The sequence below is a fragment of the Ambystoma mexicanum genome, chromosome 1q, assembly GCF_040938575.1.
Source record: "Ambystoma mexicanum isolate Mex_15411 chromosome 1q, UKY_AmexF1_1, whole genome shotgun sequence".
In the NCBI taxonomy this organism is placed as follows: domain Eukaryota; kingdom Metazoa; phylum Chordata; class Amphibia; order Caudata; family Ambystomatidae; genus Ambystoma; species Ambystoma mexicanum.
Genome location: NC_090922.1, coordinates 642,992,395 through 643,008,258, shown reverse-complemented (window position 1 = coordinate 643,008,258; position 15,864 = coordinate 642,992,395).

The following is a 15,864-nucleotide window of genomic DNA, read 5'->3' as shown; positions in this document are numbered from 1 at the left end:
GCCCAAAGGGTGAAGCCGCATCACACAGGCTTGGCGTTTGAACCGGCATATTCCATGTGGAACATGGCATCTGGCTATCTGATTTGTATAATGGTGATGATTGTAAATATAAAGTTGTATTCCATAACTCCTTTTTGTGAAAAATGAGGCTTGTGGGACAAAAGGAGTCATAAAAGGCATACACCTAAGGGGAGGGCACTTCCTTCAATTCAATCAGCTCGGAGGGAGGTGGCGACAAGACTAGCCTGACCTATCCTAAGTCAAGAGGTATGTCCAGATTATTTCCGCCTACATTGTAAATGATCTGATGTCATATAAGAGCTAGGCAGGGAGGCATGAGGAGATTCAACATTCAAAATTCACCCAGCAAGATTCCAAGATTCCAAGACTCCAGAACCAGGTCCAGAGGTAGCTGATCTAGATCCAGGCAGAACCACCTATACAGAACCTCCCATCCACAACCACCTATCCAGAACCAGATTCAACCCAATAATTCAGGGAGAAAGGAGGAAATGCTGCTGATCCATTGCATCCCGCTGCCCACAGTGACCAGACCCCTGTTGCCCATCTGTTCCCATAAAGAAGCGAACAGCCACTGTCCACAGACCCGGTTAGCTGTCCAAACTATGCAACTCAATTGAAATGTGTAAGTATCACCCTCCCCAGTACCCAAACAACTGCATACACTGCTCTGTTACCTTGCCTTCAGTCCAAAATCCTATACAAATCTTATAAGAACCCTAGTAACTTCCCAAATTGTTAGCATCCTCTCTTCATCCTGTCCTTAGAAGAATCTGTGTTAGTCTCTATGTGTTAGGGTAATTCAAATCATTTCAGTTATCTGTTAAGTCCTTAGTACCATTTTTTAGATACATTTATTAATTCCCCTATAAGGAGGTGCACGGCGCACCTTGTTAAAATTGCAAATTAAACTCTTTGCGTGCAGTGTCTTTCTTTAATAATCTAGCCACTAAAATACAGTCACAGTAGAACTAATCATTTTGTTAACAAAACCAATTTTTGCCCTCGTGATTGCTTCATTATAAAATCCGATTTCATTTCCTATAAAGAAACCCATACTCTCACCCCATAAAAGTCCTCCTTTCACTTTAGTATCCTATATGTTATGTGTTTTTGTTTCCCCTCCCAAAAACCGATTTGCGATTTTGATTGCCAAGCTCATTTTCTTAGCTGTTTGCTTGTTTAAAATCTGTGAAAAATAAGAAATTGCAACTTTGCCACGTGTGATTTTTGCTGCATTGCTTTCCTTCCCAAAGTCGATTTACTCACCTGTATTCATGTTGCTTTAGTACCTTGCCCCATAGCTTGTAGGATTTCTTGCCTCTTTAGTACATCCACACAAATTCCTATCCTATCCATTCTACCGCACATGTAAACTGACCTCTAATTATCCAGTGAACTCCGAGTGCCATTTTGCTCCTTTTTCAAGGTTTTAATTTTGTTTTGGCCTCCCATTCTGGGGTGGAAGATCGAATTTACAATCCGATTTTTCCCTCTTCTGAGTGACTCCTTGCCACTCCTTTTCACCCACACAGAATGTAGTCAGCAGGGATTTGGGGGAGTGTTGCAGGGGGAGTACCAAACACAAGTGCTATCTAGGAGTATGCCAAAAAGTGATCTTGCTTCCATTCATATTTATATTGATGTATCTGATGTCAGAAAGTTAAATTAATAATATCATAACATTTTGCTGCATATTATCACCCCATTGGTGATTGCTGCCCTAAATTTGATTTGTTTGATTTGGCATTTGAATTTAAAAATAAATAAATATTTCATTATTACACAGCGGCCTGGTTCATGGTCCATTGCGACACGGGGTGTTTGTGAAGGGGGGGTGTGAGACAAGTTGGGTGCCTTCTCAAAGCAGAATCTGAAATCAATAAAAGTAAAGGCATTTTTATTGTCCGCCACATCCCTTACCAGAGTCCTGGTCAGGAGTGTGCCGTGTCGTAAATTCTGCTGCAACACACCTCTATACATATGCCTACCATCATATTCAGACACTCATGCACAGTGCACACACATACATTGCACAGCCTCCCAACCCACCCCCTATGTTGAAACCTAACTACAGCTCATCTGCTCTAAACCAAGGGCCGCCAATTCTGTTGAAATCTAAGTGTCATACACTTTATCAAACCTGCTTGACACCTATCTGCGCATTCTATTTGCCATCTAGTTTGAACACTAACCACCTTGCCAATAACCTTTACATGCTATTATAGTCTCACTATTTGTACTTTACCACTCTGTTAGCAAGCTCTGTACTAGCATGCTAAAGGTTTGACACTAGCCTTCCCAACTGCTCGTGACCAAATATATGCCTTGTTACATATGACGGCTTTATATTGTGAACAGACTGTTATAGTAGCACCCTTTCACTACACTAATCAACTAGCCAATGTGACCTACCACTGCATTGTTTTGATTAACTGTATACTATCAGGGTAAGTAATGCCTATGCGGTATCAACTGTGTAAGGCAATGCCATTTTGAGAACAGACTCATATTGTCCTAGACTATACACCGAATGATTGCTTTGTACCCATTAGACTACCTGTACCTTGAGTTAACTATAGCACACTGCTCCTCCCTAGCTACCGTGGTCCTAGAGTATTGATCACAATCCTATAGTGCACTGCCAGCACTATGTATGCGGTCAGCATCATACTGCTCATACTATTATATGCTCTACAAACACAGAGTTCAGATGCATATACACCAATCTTAGATAATAGTGACTACCCTAAAGCAACTAGAACAGATACAGATAGACACATCCCCCCTACAACAACTCATAACAACTAGCTCTTAGCTGGCTGCCCCCCCCATCACCTTCCAATACCTATACTCCCCACACTGGCTGTCCAATAATGTACAGCTAGATATCACTATCAGTATGATCTCTATTCATAGCCTTCAACCCATACCCTTGACCCATCGCCTCACCGATCCTACCAATGTCCCGTGTGGGCCCCTCATTAGAAATTCGAGACTCCAATCCAGACTATCAAAACTACACGAATACCAACCAAGTCCACCCAAACCAACTATACCCGCACCAACAGTAATGTCACTATGAGAAATCCCACTCATAACAAAAAACCTTACCCTTCCGCCCCCATCCCCTCACCTAAAAAGTGCCACGCTACCTCGCCTACTATACCTACTGCCACCATGCTCCCCCACACCAAAACATCTTTGAAGAACCCAAAGGTTATCACCAAGCGCCCAGACATTAAAGGTGCTCTAATTAATGCCAGATCCCTAGTAGCACACCCCACAGAAATAGCAGGCCTGATCAGTGGTGAGGATTATGAATTCCTTGCTATCAATGAATCCTGGTTCCATTCTGCCGCTGGTCCCGCCCTCCTCTTAGCTATACTGGACAACTATGAAATCATTAGAGCAGACAGAACCAACACCAGAGAAAGAGGTATCACTGATCGCCAAATCCAAGCTAGCCGTGAGAATTACACCTACTTCCGCTATGAGCTCATGTGAACTACTTACAGATAAACTCCCTATCTCCAACAATGACACCCTTACAATCCATCTTATTTACAGACCACTAGGTCCCATCGGAACATTTGAAAAGGACCTTTCTGCCCTCCTTTCTGAGAACACCAAATTGACTTCCAAAATGCTCCTGCTTGGAGATTTCAACTTATGATTTAATGACCCCAATGAATACCAAGCCCTGGCCATTGCCAACATATTAACCAAACAGGGGTTCATACAAAGAGTGACCCAAGCTACCCACGTCAAAGGGAGAACCCTTGACTGGGTTGCTGATTATAACTGCATCACTTCTATTATATCAATAACTCCCCTTATCAGGACAGATCATTATCTGATATAATTCACTATACCAGCCACTACCCCTAAACCGAAGGTTATTCCTATCGCACCATCCCTCCCCACAAGGAATAAAAAGAACATCACTGCAGATAAGATCACTCCACTTATTTTGCCGACTCTTGACCTACTTCCTAACTCAACTAGTCCAGACAATCCTATACATGCCTATAATGATGCCATGACAAAAGCCTTTGATACAATTTCGCCACTAAGTTACAGAAAAGAAAACCAAAATCCGATTTGAACTCTTGGTTTACGCCCCATTTAAAAACTTTGAGAAAGGAAAAAAGGAAGTTTGAAGCCCTATGGAAATTCAGCCCTACTCATGAAAATAAAACCAACATGACAAACCTAACATCCCTTTACAAAAAAGAAATTATACGCGCCAAACAATAATCTTACAAGGAGAGGATCAATAAAGCCAGCTCAAACACTATGGGGATATTTACCATCCTTAGAGAACTGGAAGCTCCCATTGCACAGATAGATGACTGTCTCAAGGACAAGTCCTGGTGCACAAGTGTACAGAATGCCCAACAAAATAAAATGTCCCTACTCCAAAGTACAATTGTTGACAGAAAAGCCACTGTACCTAGCATAGACAAACCTAGCATTACTATTGCAGCCACCAATAAACCTCCCAACCAGTTTACATTCTCCTAAGTCTCAATCTAGGAGGTTGAAAAAATCATTCTTTCACTCAAACCATCCAATTGCACAGGAGATAGCTGTCCGGCACAGATCATCAAAGACGCGGCCAGAGACCTCTCGCCTTTCATAACTAAACTTAGCAATTTCTCATTTACTTCTGGCACCATCCCCTGCAGCTTAAAAGAATCCTGGGTCCTACCCCTCCTGAAAAAACAGACCTTAGATCCCTCTATCCTGACAAAATACAGGCCCATCACCACTGTGCCTTTTCTACTCAAGATTCTCGATAAAGTGGCATATAGCCAAATTCAGGACTACTTAGAGTCAAATCACCTCCTCGGAGTCGGATAATTGGCCTTCAGACCCCAGAAAGGCACCGAGACAGCATTAATAGACCTAAAAACACAGATCGACGAACTGAAAAACAAGGGAAAAACAGCCCTGTTGCTACTCCTTGACCTCTCAGCTGTGTTTGACCTGATGGACCACCAAGTTCTTTGCAACCATTTGTCCTTAGCAACACACTTCTCACTTAGTGCCATTGCCTGTATTAAATCCTTCCTCAATAACGGGACCATGCAAGTCTTCTCACCACTTGCAGCAGCTGACCCAATACCTATAACCTGCAGGGTTCGTGTGTTCCCCCTACAAAGTATAATATATTCACAAAGCCACTGTTCGATGACCTAGATCATCTGGGTGTCACCTACACTAACTATGCAGATGACACCCAGATCCTCATACCCCTATCAGGCGAGTATGAAAGGGACCTGGCTTTGGTGAATAAAATATGCCTCATCATTCAGGCATGGATGGCGGTTGTATACTAATTGACCTTTTCACAATTGACCTCAGTAGAATTGACCTCGGGAGAATTGACCTAATTTAGAAGGTCAATAAGGACATATATGCCAGGGGAAACCCCCTGCAATCCCCCACCTAATCCAGAAACCCCTGCAACCCCCCACCCAATCCCCTTTTTTTATTTATAATCCAAAACCAACCCAATACATATATAAAAAATAATATAAAGGTCAATTGTGCACAAGGTCAATTAGGACCACTATAAGTAGGTCAATTCTGCAAAAGGTCAATTGTAAAAGGTCAATTTGGGTAATACCATGGATGACCACGCACAGCCTATGCCTGAATGATGTCAAGACTGAGTTGCTATTACTTGGCTCCACATCCAACTTCAATAAACTAGGCCAGAACTATATCACTTTCAACATATGCTATCAATGTGGTAAAAGTAATAAAAACCTTAGGCTTTTACCTGGACTCGGGCCTCACGCTCAATAAACAAGTCAGCTCCTTGGGATCCACCACAGCCTACACATATAAGCTGATCAGAGCATGTAGACCATTTTTATCGAAGGAAAGCTGCACTACCCTAGCGAGAGCAATTATCTTATCCAAGCTGGATTAATGTAACGCTTTCTATTTAGGGGTGAACAAATACCTCATAAATAAAATCCAAACCCTGCAAAACAATGCCATAAGAGCCGCTCTTGGTATACCCAAGAGAGAACACATTTCACATCTGTGAAGTCAAACCAAATGGCTTAACACCAAAGATAAAATCATGCTCAAAACTTTATCCCTCACGCATAAATGCCTCAACCATGCAGCCCCTACATAACTTTCTGAGAGAATCAACAAACATTCCTCTACCCACCCTACTAAGACCATCAATTCAGCACGCCTAGTGGTTCCCAGATTCAAGCTAAAAAGGGCAGGGGGAATTAGCTTCCCAGTCATGGCAGCCCAGGCCGGGAATGCCTCTCTTATGAGAGCAGACCAACCGTTCTACACATTCAGGTGTAACATTATAAACTGGCTTATCACTAACGACATCCGTGGCCAGCCCTAGCCATGTATAGAATGCACTGGAATCTAGACTGCTCTGCTCTGACCCCTAGGCTACCTATGAAGCTTCTCCTCATTTTGTATATTTGTATGTATATATTCTTGCATAAGTCTCTATTGTATCTCATCTGTACTTTTTCTCACTTTTATTATCAATCCCATTCTATGTAATGCTGTAATTAAGTTGAAATTATTCTGTACTTTTTGCTTTATTTCTATCACTTCCTTTCCTTGTAATGTTGTAACTAAGCTGAAAGCATTCCTGTAACTCACCATGTAAAGGCGCCCAGATACCTCCGGTCGGGTGCGCCATATAAATAATAAAGAAACAAACAAACAAACACAGTTTCCTTTCTTCTCCAACAGACACTGAAGAATGCCTACCAAAAAGCAACTCTGTAGCAAGCAACGCAGAAATAGAGCAGTTCAAACTAAAAACGTACAAAATAGCCACCCGCCTCTAGCAAAATTTGTACAGAAAGTCCAAACAAAACAGCTAATAAAGTGACTAGGCAAAACTGAAGCAGCTTGCAGGAAGGAAACTCTGACTCCTCATTCAAAATGTAAAACAAAAAAGAAATGTATTAAGAAGATTGCAACTACCACTAGTGCTAACACTCCACCTATAAATAATGATGTAGCCAGAAGTAAGCTTACCAAAAAAATAATTTTACAAAATATTTTCCACTACAGAGTCCTTTAGAACCTTATAAAAACAGGGGATAAATCATGCTCAACCCTTAAAACCTACCGCAGAAAACTAATCCTAGATGCTCTCATCGACTTTTCAATCCTTCTCAAAAGGAAATTATATATATTAGTTTTAAACAGAATGAAACCACTAACAAAACGAATTACTAAACTACAAAAAGAACTTTGCAACAGACGAAATATCAACAAAGATAGCTTTGCAAACATCTGTGCAGGTGAGTGGAGTCACACCACCAGCACAGAACCATATTTCAATAAAGACGCATACAAACAAGAGCAAACAAACCCAATTGCCGTACATAGCAGTGGACAAGGGTATGAAAAGGTTAACAATACCATTATGGAAGAAGAAACGCTGCTCACAAAAATATCCCCAGCAAACTTAGAATCAACTCTCCATTTCACCGAACCAATACGTCCAGTCTATGAATGGACATGCACATCAATGTGTAACGTGCGCAAAAAATCTTTCACATCTTTACGCCAGTTCCTCAATCAGTATGTGAAAGGCAAAGACAAATTAAAAATTTAAATATTACAAACTATAGACTCTTGTCCAGTGCGCAAATACACAGGACTATGAGGCCATTCATTAGCCTGCATTTCTGGGCCTACTTGCAAAAGCACCTTCCACCATATCAAAATGTTAGCAACACATCGTTCAACTGTACGAAATCTTGTTCATAAATTGTACTATGCAAAAGGTCCTGCTTTAGCACTGGACCATTTAAACAACACTCTTCTACATGGTACAGCCAAAGAACTACCCGAAGAAATAGAGCACATCCAAAGCAAATATTTTGGAAGTGAAACCCACTTAGAAAATCCAGTACCTTTAGAAAAGAGTAGCAACAACCTTCCAGATGTCAACCCACTATTACACACATACAAAAAAGAAATAGTAAAGTTTAAAAGCACATCTGCTGAAGTACTGAACCAAGTATGTGTGTATTGCCGCAGAACTTTTTATAAAAAGAGCACCAAAAGTGTAGAAATAATGTACAAAATAGAAGACAATGAGGAATCCCAGTGGTTCCAATTAGCTCTGTATCGTATAGCAGAAAACAAATACAAAAATACTAACCCTTCAATACTTTGCAGATATTGCACTACAAAACTTGACAACAACCAAATACCTTCAGGGGCTATAACTAATAACTTGGACATATTCCCACTGCCAAAAACACTCCAATAACTTAACTTATATGAGAGTTTTATAATCCAAACAGTGCACCCATTTCAAGCAATAATACACCTTCAACCAAAAACAGCAAAACTGCTTCCCTCTGAATTACTGAAAGGCATTTGTGGCAAAGGAGTTTATTTGCCATTAGATCTCCAAGAAAATGTAGACACTCTAGGATTGCAATGGCCAATAGATCAATCTTTGATAATCCTAGTGAATGGCGTACCTACAAAAGCCAAAACAATTTGGCAGCAACTTGTGGACTTACATAAAGTTAGGTAAGCCCTGCAATATCTAAAAGACAACAATGAATACTACAAAGAAATAAACATTGAAGAAAACCTGAGGGAAACCACTAAAATAATTCAAGACTCCTCAGGAACTGGCCAATTTGAACTTCGAGATCCTACCACTGCCGCTAATATGTTAGACCACTATACAATTCACCCACTGCACTCCAAAGACACCATAGACGATGCACTGGAAACATATCAAATGCAGAAATCCAAAGGATCTCCAATCAGCATATGAAAAAAACTGTAGAAGCACAAGCCTTTCCTCTACTTTTTCCTACTGGAAAAGGTGGAAGGGATGAAAGATCCACACAAATAACAGCATCAGAATACCGCTCTTTACAAATTTATTCTGAAGACCCAAGATTCAGATAACACGTTGAATACATATTCCACCTCCTCTTTTAAAGTGAACTAGCAACTCTGTGTTACGGAGATGCACACACATTGAAAGCAGGTTCAAGTTTTCAAAATATGTCTGCTATGCAGGTGCAAGAAAAAGATGAAGTTTATAGTCAAGTATTACAAATCTTTTAGCAAACATGCATGGTACTCCGGCCATACACCCAAGACTCTAGGCCCTGGCCACAACCACTGCAGAATAACACAGCCATGCATGTAAACACCTGCCCACTTACCACAACCCAAAAACATAACACAGCCACTTCACTTGACATACTATTACAGTACTTGCAGCCAATACAAAAACTCTTCAATGCATTCCTCTCAACCCAGTACTCTACTAACGACCCAAAAGCAATACATCTTAGCATAGTAAAATACCCAACAATCGGCCAGTGGCCACAACCCAAACACATAAGGCATCCACTTGAATCCCTGTCTATTACAGTACACATAGCATTCAAGTACATCAAACTAGCCAGACACTCTTCAGACCAATAAGCCAGCCAACCGAGGCCTGCCACACTTTTCCACACATACCATTACAGTACTGTAACGAGTGGCCACACTACTAGACTCTTCAGTCCATCACCTTCAGCCATGCACCCAAGACTGTAATAGCTGGTCACAATGAACACAACATAACACAGTCTTGCACCCAACAATCTATACACTAACCACAACCCACACATATAATCCAGCCACCTGAAGCCCTCGCCACTTCTATAACCTTCCTCATATCATCTACATTTCACTCCCCGACCCTAATGAATCCAACTTGCAGTTATCACATAAGCTGGTCACCTGAGCCTCTGTCCGCGGACTACCACGATTTCAACAGACACCACAATTACAGCACGGCCTTTTTCCACCTAAAAAATACATAATTTGACCCATCTTTCACTCCCCCACCCTCTTGAGACCCTCTTCTCCGCAGCACACTCCCCAAAATTGGGTTTCGGCCCCGGTCGCCACTGTGCTATCTGCGGATATCCCTCCAGCCAATCATGTTGCCTTACTAGCCAATCGGAGTTGTGTCCGCGTAGCAAACAGGGAAGTGAGTCCGCAGAGAGGACCCAGATTGCACTAATTTATTTGGACCTACATTTTGCCCGTTTTAAAAAAAGCTACTGAACTGATTTTCACCAAATTTACAAAAACACGCTTTCATGACCACGCCCCTACTTCTGCCACAAATTTGATGGAAATCCGTCCAGCGGTTTTGGCTGTAGGCGTGAGCAAAGTATTTTTCCATTCAGTCTATGGACACAAAAAAATGTTGGTACTCCCCCTATAACTCTGACCCCCCTTGACGAACCCTCACCAAACTTGCCAAAGAAATTCAGAGCGGACCATATACTTCTTTTGCAAAGTTTGGTGTGATTCGTCGAAGAGGAGCAAAGTTATAACCACCAAAAGTGCTCTTCCTATGAGATGAGCAACATAACCATAACTACACGGCCGCTACCGCAGGCCATGTAATTAATACCTATGTTATGGTTTCTGGAAAGCTCCCACCCCCTTAGCTCACTATTGCCTACGGTCAGCTCCACTACCGTGTCTCCTTTTCATGTGCACTCCTGCACACTTCATCCTCTTGATCTTGAGCACAGAGAGGGGTATCTCAATAACACCCTCATAAGAATAATGAACGATACTCATTCGATACTAAACAAAACCAATTGTTGGTTATATTCCCACCTTCCACAACACAGTGAGAAAGGTTTAGATTGGTACATGTATCCTCTCCCATTATCAACTGCTTGCTATGCTCACTTTAGGGACATGTTTTTTGGTAGATGAGATGACAGCACCACTGGTAACTTTGCTGGGACAAATATAAATGTGTTTGATCAACAGGTGCTACTGCCTTTGGGATGTTCTGTTTTTGCTAACAAGAGCACTACGAACACTGCTTCTACCAAATGTTCAGACAGTAATTCTAGGCCATACCAATCAATTATATCATTTCGAATGTCACCAGTAGGAAATAGGGAAGCAACTCCCCCAGTGTACACAATCAACAATAATCCTGACACAGTACCATTTTGTTTAAGTAAAGAAGGTTCTAGGTATATGGGTACATATGACAAATGTATGCACCCTGCAGTATTGTGTCTGTGGGAAACAAGTGTATCCATTGTTGCCCAAAGATTGGAGAGGTATCTGTTACTTGGGAATATTGTTACCAGGGGTTTACCTGACATTACTTTAGAGATATCGAAACACCGCCCTAGGAGAGATATTGACGATGACACACCTGGCCAAATATTAGGGGATGTGTCAAACGCAATAGTTCCCTATTTGGGTCTGCCGATAAACTCCTGAGATATTAGAAGGTTGGCCCGAGTATTGGAGGAAACAATTAATGAGACAACAGACATTTTATTCAAAATTATGTTAGAACAGAGAGCTATCAGACTGGTTGCACTTCAGAATAGAATTGTGCTTACACCATACTCGCTGAAAGAAGAGGAGTTTGCAAAATGGTCAGGTCAGGCTATTAAAAGGTTACACTCCCTGGGATCCAGAATTCACGCTGATGAGGATAGTTGGGACATTGGGACTTGGGCTTGGAATCTATTTACAACCTGGGGCTGGAAAATATTCTCTGCACTTGCAGTATTTGTTGGGGTTATTTTATTCTGCTGCTGCTGCTGCATACAATGGGCCTCATTACACGGTAGGCGGTAAGGGATTACCGGCACCGGTGCCTAATCCCTTGGCGCCCTACTACGAGGTCCAGGCGTTAAGGAAGGGACCCGTTGAGGGACTTCAGAGCTAATAATGGCCCCGCTATGGGGGCTCAAATGGGAATGGGGAATGGCTCCCGGAATGGGGACTTACCGGGTCCTCCAAGGTCGGAATGACCCGGTAAATCACTATTCTGGGAACACGGACCCGGAATGCGATAAGGGGGTAGCCATGTCGCTAATAGCACCATGGCTACCGCCTACCATGTAATGAGGCCCAATTTTAGGATCCATGCTGTGTAATTGCTGTTCTAGGATTCTGCAAAAGTTACACAAAAGAACACTGTCCCCGTCAACGTGACTAATGCGCGGATTATGAAGGATATGGATATCCAACAATTTATGGCCATTGATATAGATGATTATGGTAATGTTTGAACAAAATTTGTTAGCTTAGGCTAAAAGTAGGGTTTGTGAAACGGTGTCCATTTTAGTTAGTGTAAGCTCCCCCATTAAGACTCCTTTTTCTGTCTCCTATTTTTCAGCTTGAAATGTTTGCCGCATGAAGTTGCTGAGCTCTTCAGAAAAAATATGTTTTGCGAGGAATGATTAGCACACTGTTTGTGCAGGCCTCAGACCTTGAACAGATGGGTGCAAGTCAGATAAGAGATAACATATGCCTTCCCGTCCCTCGTCTCCCAAAATTAAATTGCGTGGGCCTGAAAATGTATGTACCAATGATTAACAATGCAGAAGATGTTCTGTATATTCCAGAAAGGGGGTATCCTAAACAAACTACCAAGCCATAGATGCACAGCGACCTTTAGTTGGGCAAAACATAGATAAAATGCACGGGAACGTCTCCTCACGCTGGGAACAGTTTGAACTTTGGGAAAGGTTAACTTGTGAAAGCATGACACTGATTAGAAATGTATGTGTTCGCAGAAAATGCATACATTGCCGGAAACCATAAACTGTCTGGAGATTGACAACCTGAGTAAATCAAAAATGTATATAAGGCGAGCAGACTACAAAGGAAATTGCTCACTTCTCTATGGCTGTTCTCAGTCCTAGATGAACCTGGGTCCTCTTGAAGCAAATAAACTGTTGTTAATATTTGACTCGTGACTGTTGCTCTTTCTTACCTTGTTTGCAGTACCAGATTACAGGGAGGTGAAGTTATCACAGCTTATTGTAAATCCCTCCATTGGCATCCAATCAGGGCCAGAATACATTCAAGATAGCTGTCCTAGTCCATAAAGTGATCTATGGACCTGCACCAGATTACTTGAAAAAGAGAACAACCATCTACCAGCCAAATAAAACATTGTACTCTAGCAGCACAATACTGCTGAATTGCCCATGCCCTAAGAGGTTGAGAGCTAATGGTAAATACTTCCCATATACTACATCCATTGATTGGAATGCTTTCCCCCTCAGGCCTGCACCTTGAAAGTAATCTACTGTTATTCCGGAAAAGTCTGAAAACACAATTGTTTGAATAAACTAATGATAACTTCCTCTCTCTGGCCCCAGTAGCAGTTGTGTCTTGTGCTCTGTGTTATGTCTTTTGTCTTCTTGGTCATGCCCTGATGCCTATCGAATTTTCAGTGTGTAATAAAACAACATCAAATAAAATAAATTAAATTAAGAACATGATATTTAGGTTGTAATGTGTTAAATTGCAATTCTGCTAATTTGATGATGGTTGCACCTGTGTGAACAGTGAATGATATATTTAAATAGGGAGTTTGTGGGCAAAGCCTTCTGAACATTAATCAGCCTTCTAATGTGCCATATGCAGCATGCAAAGGTTTAACAATATAAAACATGTGAAATAAAGAAGGTACTGTCTGGAATAATCCAGTAGTTATGCCATCATAGCAAAATTACTTTTTGTTTGTACTTAAGCGTGTACTTAAGCCATCCAAACATAGCCCTCACATATCCAAAAATCTATTGTGTTTGGCTCTAGTCTTCTGCTTTGAAACATGATTATATAAACCCACAACAGTTTAAGCTGAACTTTCAGTTGAGTGCATCGACACCAGTAAAGATGGGAGAGAATGTGGAAAATCATTTTAGTGAATAATCCACCGTACTAACACATGTTTTTTTATGACTGGAAAACCTGCTCAGAGGATCCATATTTCATACAGCTCAATTCACAGCCACTTGATCTAATTTCACTCACCAACAAGCCTTCTTTAAGCTTCAGTTGGATCACTCTCTCAGCAAATCTTTACCACCTGCTCAATAAGAAATGTTGGCTCATTGATTTCAATCGAAACAAACTCCCAAAATATTGCGCTTCACCCTCTTTGGAAACTCCACATGTTTAAATGGGGGCTTGTGTGTATGCTAGGAGAGAAATAATGAGATCATTTTGAAAAAAGTGTAATTTGCAGAGAGGGGACAAGCAACATGTGCTTAAATGCACTGCAGTCCTCTTCATGGAATAAATTAATGCAAATCTGGGCAGACTCAAGTTTACATCCCATTATTCCATAATGCAAACTAGTGTAAATGCCTCCTGTTATATATGCATGTCGGGAGGCAGTTAGAATGTATTTCTAAGTAATCTGCCAGCTACTTGAACATGATGAAAGCTGGTGAATTTCATAAAAATCCTGTGTATTAAAGTCAGAACCAGAATCCAATGCTAAATTAAAGCATTACTTGTTTGCAGGTGGATGGATGGGGAAGGCATAAATATATGTTAAGTTGTATGCCTCCACTACTACTGCCAAAAACTGCAATGTCACGCGAAGCTCACAAATTGATGTAAAACCAGGTGTAAACACGGGCATAAGGTCTACCAAAACTCATCCTTGCAGCTACGTCAGCATAATTGTAATACGCTTCTGGCAGCGCCCAACCAAAAGCCTTCGAAGGAGCTGGCTTAATTTGGAAGCTCCTCCCTGGGACAAGCAGGAGGCCTTAAGCTCTGGTATTGAGGAAGCGATACAGGTCACCCATGAAATTCTACAGGGGGGCTTGAACACATCAACATCTCGGCTGTTGTTCAGGGTTGACGCAATGCACCTGGCAAATTTTAGGGCTACTAACTTCAGTTTGGACGTGCAGGACATTTGATTTACCCTTTGAGAGCACTGAACTTTTTCACTCATCCATGGATGAGGTATTGTGACTCCATCTAGCGCTCATTCAAGGGCTTCAACCACTTTTAGGAGTGACATTCAAGAAAGGCTGATTGATCTCCATTCCAACAGAGAAAGGTAATATAGCAAAAAACCCTTAAAGGATTCTTTCAGGAGTCTTTCCCTTCCTATGGCGCATTCATCACCAGTGGGTCAGAGGGGTTCTCTTTCCATCTGGAGGAAGGGGAGGCAATGTTTTTGTACCCAAGCAGCCTCCTGGTAGCATGTTAGGGGTGTTTGGCTCTCTCGCTTACTACCAGTTATCCCTTCCACCTTCCAGTACTGCAGTTAAGGACCCTCAGTTTACCTTCACAGGTCCAGATGTTGCTGGATATCCAGGCAGTGGATGTCCCTACCGCCCAGAACAGAAAAGGGCAGTTTTTTTTTCTAGATGACGGTTCTCACAAACAGCGAGCCTGGCCTGTAGACCATTCTGAAAATACCTCCTTCAATCCTTTTGAGAGTAGGGCCCTTTTGCGTAGCGTATCATGCAGTGGATGGGAAACAGAGTAACTCTTACACCAAATAACGGAACCAACTCGGGAAGATGGCGAGTTTGTCTGTTTTATTATCAATTGTCTAAAACAGGGAGTTACAACGGACATCAACAGACATTGCACAAGCATTCTCAAAGCATTTCATGAAAAATCATACCTATATAGTAGAAGTTCATCATACGTGATGTCATACTACGTGGCAAATAAGAGAAACCTAAGAGGTGTTGTGATAGGTTCAAGGAGAACATCTAAGTATATTTTCTATAAGGGGTTTGGTTGTGATAGGACATCTATTGTCAGGTGGACAACTCATGCCCACCCCTAGTGCAAGTCATTTTCAACACTTATTAGATATACAGTACACCATTGGCTCTCAAACTATGAGACTGTTTGTTTTATGGCCCTCTACAATTGGTTGGCGTGTTCGTGCTCTTCTGGAACATTCAGCTAACTAGCAACACGTAAGCTCTACCCCAGGTGCCAGGAGGAGGACATGACGTTACCTCCCCACCCAAT